At 44.7% G+C, this 16,894-nt stretch overlaps 2 pseudogenes across 2 annotated transcripts; both read left to right on the forward strand.

Moving 5' to 3' along the window:
- The first annotated feature begins 2,336 nt into the window (after window positions 1-2,336).
- On the forward strand, window positions 2,337-13,315 carry LOC102463054 (protein CLN8-like; annotated as a pseudogene). The gene is made up of 2 exons (XR_016349133.1): window positions 2,337-2,946; window positions 13,255-13,315. The product of XR_016349133.1 is annotated as a protein CLN8-like (transcript).
- On the forward strand, window positions 13,309-15,730 carry LOC149524639 (protein CLN8-like; annotated as a pseudogene). Its single transcript, XR_016349132.1, has 2 exons — window positions 13,309-13,904; window positions 14,751-15,730. The product of XR_016349132.1 is annotated as a protein CLN8-like (transcript).
- Window positions 15,731-16,894: the final 1,164 nt, after the last annotated feature.

Genomic DNA, 16,894 nt, shown 5'->3' on the forward strand with positions numbered 1-16,894 from the left:
CAGCTGCAGACGCTGCGAGCCCCGGGCAGGCTTCCGTTTGCCTCCTCCCACACGCAGGCTGCTCAGAAACGGCCGCGAGTAGATTTCACTTTAAAAAGTGAGCCAGAGGGGAGAGGGGGAAACTGCTCCGGTCCCCAGCACAGTCCCCTTGGCTGGCTTCTGGCCAATGGGAGATGCCTGTTTTAATAACATGGAGGAGTGCGGGCCTCAACCACTTGCCAAATTCTAGGAGTGGGACACCCTCCCCCCTCAAAAATTATTACCCACCCCTGAACTAACTGCTGCTTTTGGTTAAATAGTGAGGAAAACATCACACTTCCAGGAGAGGCTAATGCATGCAGTCAGGGGAATTTGATACAGTTTGTGAACCACCAAATTTAGAGGGCTGTCTGTAACTGGACTTGGTGTATTTTACTTTTGTTGTCTGACAGGAAAGTTTCTGGGGCTTTCTCCTCACACCATAAGTATGAAACAAAAACCAGGACTGTGTAGCACTTTAAAGACCGAGGAAGTGGGTCTGGCCCACCAGAGCTCATCACCTATTAAACCATCTTGTTAGTCTTTAAAGTGCTACACAGCCCTCTTTTTTGTTTCAGCTGCACCAGACTAACAGGGCTACATTTCTACCACCATAAGTATGCTGATTCTCCACTTCCTTGTACATTGCATAGTTATATATAGTAGGTAGATAATTTTGTTATCATACTGTCACTGGTTCATTCTCTGGCACATCTACTAACGTAATATATGCCATCATGTGCCAACAATGCCCCACTGCTATATACATCGGCCAAACTGGACAGTCCCTACGTAAAAGAATCAATGGACACAAATCAGATATTAGGAATGGCAAGGTACAAAAACCTGTAGGGGAACACTTCAATCTTCCTGGACACACAATTGCAGATCTAAAAGTAGCCATCATGCAGCAAAAAAACTTCAGGACCAGACTTCAAAGAGAAACTGCTGAGATACAGTTCATCTTCAAGTTTGACACAATCAGCTCTGGATTAAACAAAGACTGTGAATAGCTTGCTAACTACAAAAGCAGCTTCTCTTCTCTTTGGAATTCACACCTCCAGATCAGCTACTAGAAGTGGGCCTCATCCTCCTTGATTGGATCCACCTCCTCATCTCCAGCCTGATTCTGGCCTGTATATTTATACCTGCCTCTGGAAATTTCCACAACATGCATCTGACGAAGTGGGTCTTTGCCCACGAAAGCTTATGCTCCTACACTTCAGTTAGTCTCTAAGGTGCCACAGGACTCCTCGCCGCTATAGTAGGTAGACTATCCCCAGAGTCAGAACCTGACAGACTGGTCAACCACACTTCTCATTTGGAACTGAAAGTAGGCAATCGGGCACTAACAGTGTTAAAGAAAACACAGTGCAGAATTGTGTTAAATGTAAACTACAAAAATAAGGGGAGAGGGTTTTTTTAAGACTTGACAAGATAAGGAAACTGTTTCTTTGCTTGTTTATTTAAATTAAGATGGCTTAAAGCAACATGTTTCTTCTGCATAGTGAAGTTTCAAAGGTTCAGTTGTAAACTTTTGGTATATGTTTTATGAGTTATGAACATTTCAGAGTTTCAAACAACATCCATTCCTGAGGTGTTCATAATTTTGGTGTTCTGCTGTACATATGTGCAGAGTGAGTTGTAAAATGCTACCAAATTAGAACTTTTAACTCACTGTTTCAGGATTCAAGCAGGAAGGAAGGCCTGTGGAGTGGCTCTGGTATAAAGGAGAGCAGAATCAGGTGCTCTGAGAATGTAAATGAGCAATATTCCTTTTCTCTCTAGTTATAAGGATGTCATCCTACTATTCTGTTATTACATTGGGGAACAGGAAAGGAAGGTAATTTAATAATAATTATAATTTAACATTTATTATTATTTATTTAATGACTCCTACTACATTTAAACTGCAAATCCACTGTGGGGGTAGCTCCTGGAATGGCCCACGCTTGGACAGAGCCCTTCCCTTATCAACTAATTGGCTGTGTCTAGACTGCATCCCTTTTCCATAAAAGGGATGCAAATTAGACACATCGCAATTGCAAATGAAGCGGGGATTTAAATCCCCCCAGCTTCATTTACTTAAACATGGCTGCTGATTTTTTCCGGCTCAGAGCTTTGCCGGAAAAAAGTGCCAGTCTAGACAGGAATCTTTCGGAAAATATAGCCTTTTCTGAAAGATCCCATATTCCTTTTTTTTCCGGAAAAGGTGAGTTTCTGCTTCATGTAACAAAACAGGCTCAAGTACCCTTAATATTGATCAACTTGTGTGAGAAGTTTCAGACTGTCTCCAAATATTTTGAATTGAAGAAGAAATGACTCTTGCGTTTGATGGTGAAACCTGGAGTGCTATATTTGACTGGGATTATGCTCTGTGGGAAGTTCATTTGATGTTAGCAGCAGCTGGCTTTTTCTTCTACCTGTGTGTGTTTCTTCTAAATCACTGGCTGGCCTTAGGGATCAGTGCCAGTTATCAAACTTTGCCAGCAAAGGAAAAAGTCTCCTCAAATATAGCTATCACACGTGCCCTGCATGGACTTCAGAATTGTGTAGCTGGGCTGTGGGCCTTACTCATACATCCAGTTTTTCAAGCTGACAAAGTATATTCACAGCAAAAATGGAGCTGGTTTCACTGCTTAATAGCCTCTGGATACATGCTGTTTGAAAATATAGTTGTTCACATATCTAATATTGTTTTTAGGACGTTTGATGTGTTCTTGGTAGTTCATCATTTATTTGCCTTTGCTGGGCTTCTTGGTGTGATAATGTCCTGATTTTATGTTAATTATCTACCCTTGATGGGACTGCTACTTGAGATGAGCACTCCTTCACTCTGTATGAATTGGCTGCTTCGAAGGATAAGAACTTGGAAGCTCTTAGAAGAGAGGAAAGTGTTCAGGAATAGTCACCATGGATTCACCAAGGGTAAGCTATGCCTGACCAACCTGATGGTCTTCTATGACAAGGTAACTAGCTTTGTGGATATGGGGAAGGCGGTGGACATGATATACTTTGACTTTAGCAAAGCTTTTGATATGGTCTCCCACAGTATTCTTGCCAGCAAGTTAAAGAAGGATGGATTAGATAAATGGACTGTAAGGTGGACAGAAAGCTGGCTAGATTCTTAGGCTTAGCAGGTAGTGATCAATGGCTCACTGTCAGGTTCACAGTCAGTGTCAAGCAGAATGCCCCAACAGTTGCTTCTATGGCCAATTTTGTTCAACTTCTTTATTGATGACCTCAATGAAAGGACAGATTGCACCCTCAGCAAGTTTGCAGATGACACTAATGGCTCATCTAGACTACAGGCAATGGTCAAAAGAAAATATGCAAATTCCCCGGGAATTTGAATATCTTCTTCCAATCGCACTTTTGAAAGCAGAGCTTTCGAAAGTAAAAGTAATTAAGACGTGGCTTTTTCAGCGAACCCCCAACTCCTATGTGGTTGAAAAGCCACATAAACCTCCTATTTTGAGGAAGAGCAGCTTTTCAATGAAGGGGGCGGTACTTTTTTGACCGTTCCACGTAATCTGGATATGCCTTAAACTAGGGGGAGAGGTAGGTACGTTGGAGAGTAGGCATAGGGTCCAGAGTGACCTAGACAAATTGGCAGATTGGGCCAAAAGAAATCCGATGAGGTTCAGCATGGACAAGTGCAGAGTCCTGCACTGGGACAGAAGAATCTCAAGCATAGTTACAAGCAGAGTACCAACTAGCTAAGCAACAATTTGGCAGAAAGAGACCTGGAGATTACAGTGGATGAGAATCTGGATATGAGTTAACTGTGTGCCCTTGTAGCCAAGAAGGCTAATGGCATATTAGGGTGCATTAGGAGAAGCATTGCCAACGGATCTAGAAAAGTTATTATTCCCTTTTATTCAGAACTGGTGAGGCCACATCTAGAGTATTGCATCCAGTTCTGGGGCCCCCATTACAGTAAGACTGTGGATACATTGGAAAAAGTCCAACAGAGGGCAACAAAAAAGATTAGGAGGCTGGAGCATATTACTTATGCTGAGAGGCTGAGGGATCTGGGTTTATTTCATCTACAGAATAGAAAAGTGAGGGGGGATTCAATAGCAGCCTTTAACTACCTGAAGGAGGGTTCAAAAGATGATGGAGAGAGAAAGGTGATTCCGGAGAAGCTCAGCAGGGGTAGGACTCAGAGGTGAATGAGGCCTTTGTAATGGAATACTGTGAGGAGTTTACCTGCAGAAGCTCTAGGTTGAGGGATATGGTGAGAGATGTGGTTGAAAAGTTTAAGAACCTTGTAGCTGTCAGACTGGTTTGGCTAGAATTATAGGATTATGGAATTAGGTCTCACGTAGATGACCTAGGTATGGAATCCTGGTATAGGGACAAAGGAACTAGTGAACTGCTGCCTTTTACTTGTTTTACATCATAAGCTGAGAATTGTTTCACTCGGCAGGATATGAGAATGGATACCTTTAAGTTAGCAAATGAGGCCCAGAAATGGATATTTTGTTAGACTGAGGGGGACAACATTCCTTTCTTGTGTAAGTTTGATGGGCCGCTAGTCTGGTTTGTGAGGATTTTGGTTGGGTCTGAGAACTGAAAAAGGAAAAACTGTTTTTTGTAGAACTGTGACACCACTTTCGGCAAACAGGCTAGGTGGGGCTCCAGTGGGACTTAATCCTTATAGAATGTCATACAGGGTAGCTCCAATGTGAATGCTCTGATTTCAGGGACTCTGTGGGTCACAGCGACTGTGACTAGGAAGGAGATCTTCCTTGAAAGGAGTATCAGAGAACACAAAGTTAATGGCTCAAAGGGAGGCCCTGTGGACCTTGACAGTACCAGGTTCAGGTCCCCACGTGGTATAGGGTTACGATCTATTTGGTGATTATGTCTCTTCTTTCTGTATGGTTTTACTAGAAACAATCCCATTTCAGGCATATTCCATTTTCCTAGCACAAGCAAACTTTTGCCCTGCTTTAAGTTATGGTAAGAGGAAGCTGTATAACAAATTTGGTGGTCCTATGTCTAATTGTTCAGTAGAAGTTCTTGGATGAACAGACAGACAGACACTCTCACAGACCTACTCTCTCAAATCATAAATATAATAGCCCCATGTCTGTGACTCTGTAACGCTGAAACGCTGCTTGAAAGTAGGAATAAGAGATCCTCCAGAAAAGGGCTTTATTCCGTAGGATCGCGCTAGTCTAGACGCTTTTTTCCGGCTTTTCCCCAAGCCGGAAATAAAGCGGCGGACATGTTTATTTAAATCTGCGGGGGATATTTAAATCCCCCACGGATTTCCCTATTCTGACTTACCTGCTTTGCATGACTTTTCCGGAATTAGGGGCCAGTGTAGACATAGCCCACATGTTTTGAAACTCATCGTAAAACAATGGAAGAATTCTTGTGAACCCATGCTTTGCCCACAGTATAAATAAAAAAAACAACAACAATATCTTCTCCACTAAACATTCTAATGAGATACTGCAAATGGTGGACTGAATTCAACAGCTCCTGATATGAACAGGTATCAACCTAGTTTTTCATATTTGAGATGGGTTACCAGGAATCATACATGACAATAGGAAATCTTTCCACTCTCAAGTCAGCATATTCACAAAGCACCTATAATTTTGATCCATGCATTTATTGGAAAGTGAAAGAGAAAGGAGGGGAATTAGTGTAGATAAATGTTCAAATTAAAAAAAAAAAACCCTGAAGGAATTAGAGATGGGCTCCTACATCTCACGTTCAGAACTGAATAGGACACTTATGACCAGATTTTCAAAGGTGTGTAAAGATCAGATATCAGAGGGGTAGCCGTGTTAGTCTGAATCTGCAAAAGCGACGAGGAGTCCTGTGGCACCTTATAGACTAACTGAAGTGTAGGAGCATAAGCTTTCGTGGGCAAAGACCCACTTCGTCAGATGCATGCATCTGACGAAGTGGGTCTTTGCCCACGAAAGCTTATGCTCCTACACTTCAGTTAGTCTATAAGGTGCCACAGGACTCCTCGTCGCTTTTGCAGATCAGATAGATATCTTTGAAGATCCGAGTTGGCAACTGTCTCTTTAGGAGCTTAATTACCTTTGAAAATCTGAGCTTAGATTTCTAAATCCAATTTTCAAAAATGACTTTAGTCACTCAAGTGCTTTTGAAAATTTTAACTGGGGGCCTAAAGGGACAAAAATAGACAAAAGGCAGGAGATATGGTATTCCTTTTAAAAACGTTTGACATCTATTTTTAACTACATTTTATATTATTTTTCTCCCAAGGGCAACTGACCCCTCCGGCCCCCTCACTACGCCACTGCCCCACTTCCTGCAGATCTATCATCTTATGCCTGTGCAAGATCTGTGAGCGCCGCCCCATGAATGGGCAGTTAGTGTCTGTAGCATCTGCTTTTGGGTGGTGTCTCAATGCTGTCACATTCACTTCCAAAGAGGGGGCTTCCCAAAGCAGGCCCTTGTTGCAGGACTCCAAGGCATCCACAGATCCAGCCTCCTTTTAATGGGCCCACTTCCCAGGGCTCATTGATCTTGGATCTGGCTTCCATCTCCTCTCCAACCCCCATCAGAACTACTGTGCTTTTCTAACTTAGGAAAATAATAAATAGGAGGATTGGAAATTAACCTACCCAGTCTCACATCCCCTAGGCAGGGAATAAGCTATCTACATTAGGCCGCAGCTGGAGTATCATGTCCAGTTCTGGGCATCACATTTCAAGAAATTTGGAGAAACTGGAAAAAGTCCAGAGAAGATCAACACAAATGATGAAAGGTCTAGAGAACATGAGATATGAGACAAGGCTGAAGAAATTGGCCTTGTTTACCTTGGAAAAGAGAAGACCGAAAAGGGACATGAGAGCAGCTTACAAGTATCTAAAAGAGTATCATAAGGAGGGGAAAGAAAATTTGTTCTGGTTGGCCTCTGAAGTTAGGATAAGAAGCAATGGGCTTAAATTGCAGATATTTTAGACCAGGTTAGATAGACACCTGTCAGGGATGAGCTAGGGCAACTCATCTTTGGAAACCCCAAGGGCCACACTGATACTTACAGCACATGCTGAGGGACTCAACTTACGTGTGATTGCATATGCAAGCAAATATATACAAATAGCTTCTCTCACACTGACAGGCATGAATACAAAGATTAAGGCAAGACTACACAACATACAGCCCTCATTTAGTCAGTTCTGCTGATATTAATAAAATGCAATATTTACTCGATTTCTACTCATGTGACAGCACTTTTCATGAGCAATGACAGTCCAAGAATTTAACTACTAAAACACATATCAACAGAAGATCATTACACTGACTACTTTTGTTTTGGCTCCCACTCGCCGGCCATGTGTTGATCCCCACATAAACCCAAACTGCACCACGGGGCGCAAACAAACTGGCCGTGGGCAGCATACCACGTTATTAATAAATATTTTATAAACGTTTACCTTTTCTCTCTGCTGCCATGTCTCCTCTTCTTGCTCCATCATCTCCCCTGGTGCCTGCTGCCCCCCAACTCCTCACCCTCCTATGCTGTCCTGACTCCTGCCCTTTTCACTGCCCTCAGCCCTCCAGCGACCCTCCACCAACCTTCTCTCTCCACTATGCCCACTCTTCCAGTAGCCCCACTCTGATCAGGTGAGTTACCCCTCCTTATTCCCTCTTCCCACACCTCTCTCTACACACCTGCCCTGCCTCTCTCCTCTGGTGCTGGTCCCTCCCCTGCAGGTGTCTGCCCTTCTGCCTCACCCCCAGGATCTCCTGGCACCTGCACTTTCCCTTAGCCCTGCACTCTCCTGGTACTCCCCCTTCCCTCACTGCCCCTGCCCCCTTTGCCCTCTTTTTACCTGATGCCCACCCCCTCACCACCCTCTGCCACCACTCCCCTCCTGCCCCTCTGTTCCCTCACACATCTTGCTCCATCCCCACCTTTCTCATGCCCCCCCTTCTTTCAAGTCTTTTCCCAGCACTTCCCCCTCTAGCCCCCAATGTCCTTCCCCTCTCTTGTCCCCACATCACCCAGTCCCCCTCCCACTGGCACCTCCCCTCTTGCCCTTTTCCTCATTGTCTGTACTTGGCCCCCTGGCACGTGTCTCACCTCCACCCTGCCTCATGGTGCTTTCGTCTTTCTTCTCCCTCCCCCTCCTTACAAGCCCCTTCCTCTCCCACCCCATCCCCTGCTCCTGCTCCTGCTCCCCTACCTTCTGCCTTCTGCGGGGCCGGTCTGCGACCCGCGTGCATGGTGGTGGTGGCAGCATGGCACATTTCACTTTTAAAATCTCGGGCGTGACCTCACATCACACCTAGGCGTCTTCCCGCCCACCTGCGAACGGCACACATGGCAGGAGCAGCCAGGAGCATGTGCAGGTAAGGGTGGGAGCGAGCCGAGCAAAACCAAGGGAGCCAACTTCCGGGTGCAGGGCGCGGGGCCCGCTTATGCGCATGGCCCGATTCAGCTAAATCAGCTTAAGGCCGGCCCTGCTCTCTGCTCTAGATGCACAGAGATAGATGGTGAAGTGCTGTGAGGGATGAAGGAGGACACAAGAGACCTTTCAAAGTTTTGGCCCAAGCGAGAGGGTATGGGGGCATCATTTGAACTCCCCGCCTCAAGTACCAAAATGTTGTGTGCCGGCCCTGTCTCCAACCCCCACCCAGCTCTGGATCATCCCTCCTCCAGGGCTGTGCTTCTGCATGGCACACGGGACAGCTTCTGCCACCCTCATCCCTCCCTCACCTCTTGTGAGACTCCCAGAGAGGCAAATCTGTGGCTACCCATCCATCCCTGGTGATAAATGACCCACCCTGAGCTGCACAAAACCTGGCCATTCTGGTAGAGGTCCCCTTCCTATACAATGGTGTTTCTTAGACTTTTTAAGACTGAGGAATACCAAACAATTTTTTTATGGGGAACACCAAACATTTTTTGTCAAGCAAAAGAAAAAAACAGCTCCCAGGGAAAATTTGTCAAGCTAAAAAAAATTACCACGACCCTCCAGGAAGACTACCCTAATAACAATCTGGTACATGGAGCTGAAAACTTAGACCACAAAAAAGTAAGGATAATAATAAACAAGTGCTAAATAAGGTCATGTGTCTGGCCAGAAGGGAGTGTAGAGGAGGGGACTTGGGGCAGAGTATCTGGCCAGGAGGAAGGGTGCAGAACGGGACTTCGGGCAGGGTGTCAGAGTATGCTGGGAATGTGGGGTCTTGGCAGAGGGAGAGGATTGAGGGGGGGTTGGGTTTGAGGGTCTGGGCATGAGGGACGATGCTTACCTGGCTTGGCACCCTGCTGCAGCAAGGAAAACCTCCCTGGAGCATGCTCTTGTTCCTCAGGATAGTTGGGTGGAGAGCTCAGTTTCCTCCCCCGATCCATGCAGCGGGGAACCCAGCGCAGCTGCCCCAGGTCAGGCTTCCCACTGGCAGGGCGGGGGGGAGCATAGAAACCCCGACCATCCCTGCCAGATTAAACTCTGCCATTTCCCCAGCAGGCTGGGGAGGGGCGCAGGGGAGAGAGCAGCAGTGCATGGGGGGCAGCAGAGCCTGAGCACGCTCCGAGGGGAGGGGGACAGCAGAGCCCGAGCATGCCCCAGTGCGGGAGCCGGGAGCGACAGAGCCTGATCCAGGTTCCCCATAGGTGGTTTAAAACACCAAGGCCTGGGAGCGGCTCCTTAGCACCAGCCACCCCTCCCACTCCCAGCAACAACAGCCACTGTAAAAGCTGCCGCCTGCACATGTGGAGGAGGAGGAGGAGGAGGCTGTGCAGCACCAGAGGCCCTGTGGGAGCTGCATACGGGTTCTGCAGGGAATGGGGGAGCAGAATTTTTTCGGGGAACTCTGGGGTTCCGCAGAGCACCATTTGGGAAACACTGCCCCAGGGAAAAGTTGTTGAGCAAAAAAAAAGGAGCTTGCCCCTTTAAGGGTGGCCATTTTCAGTTCTGTTCTCTCCATGGCACACTGGTGTGCAGTGGAACACATTTTAAGAAATGTTGCTATACAGGGCCTTCCTCCCCCTTCCCCTCTCCCCTCTCTGGCTGACCTGCATGGAGGGAGGGGCTGAAGCTGTGGGGAAAAGTGGTTACCAACTCTCCTAGACAGGTGGGCAGGATGCCATTTACTGTAGTGATGTCTGGTGTGAGACAGTTGGCAACCTGGAGCAGAGCCTGAAGAGCAGTGTGGGCTGGAAGATTCCAGAGTAGCAGCTGCTGCTTCTCTCCAGCTGCTGGAGGCTGGACACTGACCCCAGGGGAAACTACTGAGCAGTAAACAAGTTTGACCTTGGTCTCAGCTCATAAGAGTGATAAGAATGTTGTTGAGCCAGGTACATGCACACCCAGTAAACAACTGGGCTACGTCTAGACTGGCATGATTTTCCGCAAATGCTTTTAACGGAAAAGTTTTCCGTTAAAAGCATTTGTGGAAAAGAGTGTCTAGATTGGCACAGACGCTTTTCCGCAAAAGCATCTGTGGCCAATGTAGACGCGCTTTTGCGCAAAAAAGCCCCAATCGCCATTTTCGCAATTGTGGCTTTTTTGAGCAAAACAAATCTGAGCTGTCTACACTGGCCCTTTTGCGCAAAAGGACTTGCCCGAACGGGAGCAACATAGTATTTCCGCAGGAAGCACTGATTTCTTACATGAGATTGTCAGTGTTCTTGCGGAAATTCAAGCAGCCAGTGTAGACAGCTGGCAAGTTTTTCCTCAAAAGCAGCCGCTTCTGTGGAAAAGCTTGCCAGTCTAGACACAGCCCTGTAGTATAACTAATGTAGGGAGTTTCTTGTCCGGTGAGTTTCACCAGGAACCTAAATCTCAAAGGGTGTCCTGAATCCTCCTAGCTGGAGCCATGTCTACTGTGGCTGGCAGAACAGGACTTCCTGCAGACTAAACGGGAGTACTCATTTCCAAATGCCTGTTACTCTTTTATGCATTGCTCTTTCTATGTTTATTGGTTTAATACTTTGCAGTAGCTGTGTAACCATTTGGCAGTATTAAGCCTATAACTGTGGTGATGTAGCGAGATTAATCAAAGCAACTATCTGTTCCTAATCAACTCTGTCTTGAAGCGAATCCACAACCCTGTTGGGCCCTGGCCTGGTGACTTGACATCTCTGTCCTATTTCTTCATATACAAACTACATATTATTTACAAGGCTTCCTTTCTTTTGTTTCTCTTTGAGTGTACAAGACTTACAAACGTGCACAGAACTGTGATGCTGCAAACTTAGTTAAAACACCTCACAGAAAAAAAGAAGTGGAAGAAGCAGGGATATCTTTTTTCAGTTTCAAAACGTTAATTTATTCTCATGAATTAATACAAAAAATATTTAAAAGTTCTGATTATAACAGACCAAAATTACATGCTTTTGAGTATCAAAGGTCTAAAAATTACATAATCAGTAATTTTTCTAGTCAAAATATTAAAGTATGTGTACACAGATACTATAAAACAGGTGGACAATAAGCATCCTGTAGGCCACTTATTCCCTGCCCCTGCTATGAATCCAGGGCTCCGTTCTTATTTGCCTTGTCTCCACACTGTTATCCTTTCCCAACAGTTCAAGGCTCTTTCATGTTTCCAGGCAGTGTAAAGTGGCCTCAATGTAACTGAGCATGAAGCCCATAGTGGGTGATTTGTTACAGCTTTGAGCTGTACCCTGTAAGCTGTATATTCAATCCTAAAGACTCTTAGAATATTTTTGTTGTGTTTTGTAACTAGTATCAGAGGGTATATTTACACTGCCACCCTAGTTCGAACTAGGGTGGCTAATGTAGGCATTCGAAGTTGCAAATGAAGCCCGGGATTTAAATATCCTGGGCTTCATTTGCATCTTGCCGGGCGCTGCCATTTTTAAATCCCCATTAGTGCGGATTCCGTGCCCGCGGTACATGCGGCACGGAGTAGGTAGTTCGAATTAGGCTCTCTAATTCGAACTGCTGGTACACCTTGTTCCACGAGGAGTAACGGTAGTTCGAATTAGAGAGCCTAATTCGAACTACCTACTCCGTGCCACGTGTAGCCACGGGCACAGAGTCCGCACTAACGGGGATTTAAAAATGGCAGCGCCCGGCAAGATGCAAATGAAGCCCAGGATATTTAAATCCCGGGCTTCATTTGCAACTTCGAATGCCTACATTAGCCACCCTAGTTCGAACTAGGGTGGCAGTGTAGACATACCCAAAGAGTCACAGAGGCCAAGTGTGTTGGCTCTGGCTTGGGTGGTGGCACTAACTAGTAATGTAAATCTTGCAGCTCGGGCTCTCAAATTCACCCCCCACCCTGCATTTCAGAACCCAACCTCCAGCCTGAACATCTACACAGCTGTTCTTAGTGCCAAAGCAAAAGCCTCAGTGTGTAGACTGGGGCTCAGAGACACACAGGTTTGCAGCTGTTCAGGCTCTAGGAGAGAGGGAGAGGAGCAGGGATGGAGCATGAATTAGGGGATTCATAGTGTTCAGAAAGTACTCGGAGGCAGGGGGAGGAGTATAAAGTGCAGAGTTCCAGTTTTCCAGTGCACGAGGTGTGTGGGGGAGAGGAACAGAGAGAGGGTCCGCGGGCAGCAGGTGGAACCCCAGCAGGACACAGGCTGCAAGTTGCCCACCACTGACAGCAATGTGGCCACCTGAGATAAAGGAGAGCCGCATCTTGCCCACTTAATTAGCCTCATGTACACAGGTCCTACAATTGACAGGTACTTCTTTTGCCCATGAAAGCTCATGATTCTTTTTATTTTGATTAGTCTCTGAGGGCTTGTCTACACTAGAAAATTATTTCAAAATAATTTATTTTGAAATAATAACTCCCAAAATAACTATTTAGAAATAGTGTGTCCACACTACAGGGAAGCCTTGAAATTAGTCTGATGCAGGCTCCATTAAAGTGAACGTGCTGCCTAGACTTAGCGACACAGGAAGCACTGGGAAATAATTTGTCTGAATTACTCTGGGGAGCAGCACTGGCGTGTCCACACTAACACTATTTCAAAATAACTGTTTCAAAATTAGCATTATTCCTCATGGAAAGCAGGAGTTATTTTGGAATAACTATTGGTAGTGTGAATGCTCTGCTTGCTTTTTCGAAATCGGGAGTTATTTCGAAATAACTTTCTAGTGTAGACCCAGGCTAAGGTGCCACAGGACCACTTGTTCTTTTGTAGTGAAACTCATGAGCTTTTACAAATGAGTAGCTCATATCAAAACACAGACACAGCCATTCTCTACAAGTCACTCTCTCTTTCTCTCTTTTAAATTGCAGGTGGGTTTCTGCTCTGTGTAACAGCCCAGGCTCAACAGCCTTAAAAAAGACCAACGTGTAGGTGAGGAACATCAGACTCCCTCCAAATATTTTGAATTATAAAAGAAATGAATCTTGCAAATGATAGTGCAACTTTCAGAGACATATTTGACTGGGACTATATTCTCTGGAGTGTTCGTTTAAAGTTACTAGCAGCTGGCTTTTTTATGTACCTGGGAGTATCTTTTCTAGCTCACTGGCTGTCATCATGGATCAGTGCCAGTTATCCTGCCTTGTCAACAAAAAAGAAGATTGAATGGAGTATAGATATCACACGTGGCCTGTTTGGAGTTCAGTGTTCTATAGCTGGGTTCTGGGCCTTGCTTATAGATCCAGTTTTCCAAGCTGACAAAGTGTATTCACAGCAAAATTGGAGCTGTTTTCATTGCTTAGTAGCCTCTGGCTGCATGTTACTTGACAATGTATATCTTCTTGTGTTTGATATTGTTTTCAGGACACGTAATATGATCTTGTTAGTTCATCATTTTTTTGCTTCTGGTGCACTTCTTGGTCTGATAATTAACATAAAGTCTGGACACTATCTAATCCTGATAGGACTTCTGCTTGAGATGATCACTCCATTAAACTGCATCACGACATTGCTTAAAATGGTAAGAACTTTCTGTATTAAGCATTGGTAAAAGATGTTTCCACTATAAACTCACATTGTCTCTCCCTTAAAAAAAACTTGCAAAAAATGACCACCAAATTGGGAAATTATTTCTGGGATCATGGTAGAATTCCTCTCCACCCGCAACTTGAAGTTATTGGCCATGAGAATCCTTAATTAGGGCTCTATGGCCGGGTCCCTGGCAGCTGTGTAGCTTAGGCTCTAGGACAATCACAGGAATAAGCAGCCAAACGATGGGGGCTGCCTCCCTGTCTTGCTTGTATTTCTGGCCCAGGAACTCCAAGCCACTCCTTAACTAAGTTCTCACGTTTGGGGTGTGGCCCCAAGAGTGCAGATTCCCCTTAGTTGGGATTTCCTACCAGAGGGTTAGGAATGGGGGCTTACTTGCTCCCCTGACAGGCTATGCTCATGCCTTGAGACTGCTGAACCAGGGTCCTGCCCCAGGTTCCCCGCTGTGCCTCTCTTTTAAATGTAATAAGAGCCATGGGTGGCTCTTACCACATTTAAAAGGCAGCGGTGCACCTGGGATAGCGAGCACCCCATCCCACCCCTTAACAACTAATCGAGTAGTTAAGGGAAATTCCATTGAAATGTAACATCCCTCGTATGCACATATCTTGTAACATGGTTTAGAATTCTTCTTGATAAAAGTTGCTAGGTATATGTGGCATCTCTTAGTACTCAAGAAAAACGATTGAATGTCTGTATGGCAATTTACACTAAACACACCAGTAAAGCTAAATATCTACCTTGGTTATAGAAAAACTGACTGCCTTATCTTGAAGCTGGAGTCTCATTTCTCTGTCTTTGTGTTTGTCTCTTCCAGACTGGCAATGCTAATACTCTTCTGGGAAAGGTAAACCGATGGGTGCAGCTTCATATTCAACACTGCCGTGTGGTCCTTACTTATCACATGTGGTGGGTGTGTATTTCCAACTGGAATGATGTGGTGGAAAATCTGGGACTTCCATATTTTATTGTCTTTTTCATGGGGCTAAGTATACTTACCTTTATAATTAATCCATACTGGATATACTTAACGACTCTGGCGCTTTTGTCCAATTGACACAAACTCTCCAAATACAGCTGTGGAAAAAGGATCCTCTGGAAAATTAAATAGTGAAACATTCCAAAAGAAGAAGATATAGTTTTGGAAGAGTATTGTTGAATAATTATATTTGACTCTTCCAGTCTCTGTTTTACTGATGAAATGTATGCTTCTTTGCTGTTCAACAGTTTCCATCATGGCTTTGCAGTGATTAAATAAGCTTTGGTATTTATGTACTAGCAGTATTATTTTGCATATAGACAATTATTTTTGTAATGTTGTGCTTAAAAGAAACACCGAGGATCTTTTTCAAGGGGATAAGGCAACATGCCACATTTATTGAACATACATAGATCAATCAATACTTTATCACGTGCATATGATACATTACACTCATGCACACACACATGCACACTCCGTCTTGTTGTTACCAATAGTTGCTGCACTGGCCAGGTGAGTTAGATGGTGGAGGGGTGGAGCTGGGCTTCTGCCGATCCGGATCGATGCTCCAATGAGGCCTAACATTGACAATACGAAAACCCAAAGTCCCTCTGCAAGACGCCTCGTATTTATCCCTCTCATGCAGGCAGTTAGTCATCACCTCCCCTTTCTTAATGCTGCTTCAAAGAGAGTTCTTTCAAGGACAGGCTGATTGACTCCCACAGCTGTCTGTATGACCAGTCTTCTTTTCAATGAGCTCACTTCACAGGTAGGCTACATCTAGATTGCATCCCTTTTTCGTAAAAGAGATGCAAATTAGACGTATCGCAATTGCTAATGAAGCGGGGATTTAAATCTCCCCTGCTTCATTAGCATAAAAATGGCTGCCGCTTTTTTTCGGCATGGAGCTTTGTTGGAAAAAAGCGCCAGTCTAGATGTGGATCTTTCAGAAAATAAAGCCTTTTCCAAAAGATCCCGTATCCCTCTTAAAATAAAATAAGGAATAAGGGATCTTTCGGAAAAGGTTTTATTTTCCGAAAGATCCGCGTCTAGACTGGCGCTTTTTTCCGGCAAAGCTTCGTGCCGAAAAAAAGCGGCAGCCATTTTTATGCTAATGAAGCAGGGGAGATTTAAATTCCCGCTTCATTAGCAATTGCAATACGTCTAATTTGCATCCCATTTATGAAAAAGGGATGCAATCTTGACATAGCCGTATTGTCTCGGATCTGGCTCCCAGCTCCTCTCCACCCTTGCAAATACTGCTGGGGGTGCTCACCTTTCAGTCTCCATTCACACCTCATTCATTTCAACAGGGCAATCAAGGAAAGGGGAGAGATCTCAAAAGACATTTTTTTCTTTACCTTAACTATTCCTAAGACCTATAACATAAAGATAGCTTGATACAAAGTTTATATGGACTTAATACAAGTGATTCTATAAGAAGGATATCAAAGGAATTACAAAGTTTTTCAACACAAAGTTATATGAGAATGATAATTGGTTATATGGGGATGTTACAGGGACTGTTCTCAAGTTTGGGATGTGCACATATTTAAGGATAAGGTTCAGCAATCAGGAATAACCACCATATAAATTTCTCATATTAAAAAACAACGAGTTGCTACAGGACTACTTGTTGTTTTTTAAAGTTACAGACCAACATGGCTACTCCTCTGAGACTTCTCATATTAAGACTTTTATAAAGGAATAGGTGAAAACTGCCCATTTAATTATTACAGATTATTAATACCAATGCAACTTCACAAAATGTGTCTTCTGTGCAGGTATGTCACAGGGTATGCACATCCCATCTCTCTTTTGGGGTGGATTGGGGGTAGTGATATGATATTACCATGGTTGCAGCCTACCAGACTGTTTTTAGGCTGACAGCAGTACAGCCCACTGTACTCTGCCTGAGTGTTCAGGGATGTACGCCCTAATGGTTAGAGTCAATATGGCCTAATGATCATAGTTGAGTGCTA

The sequence above is a fragment of the Pelodiscus sinensis genome, chromosome 3 (genome assembly GCF_052426305.1).
Source record: "Pelodiscus sinensis isolate ZL-2025 chromosome 3, ASM5242630v1, whole genome shotgun sequence".
NCBI classification, from domain to species: domain Eukaryota; kingdom Metazoa; phylum Chordata; order Testudines; family Trionychidae; genus Pelodiscus; species Pelodiscus sinensis.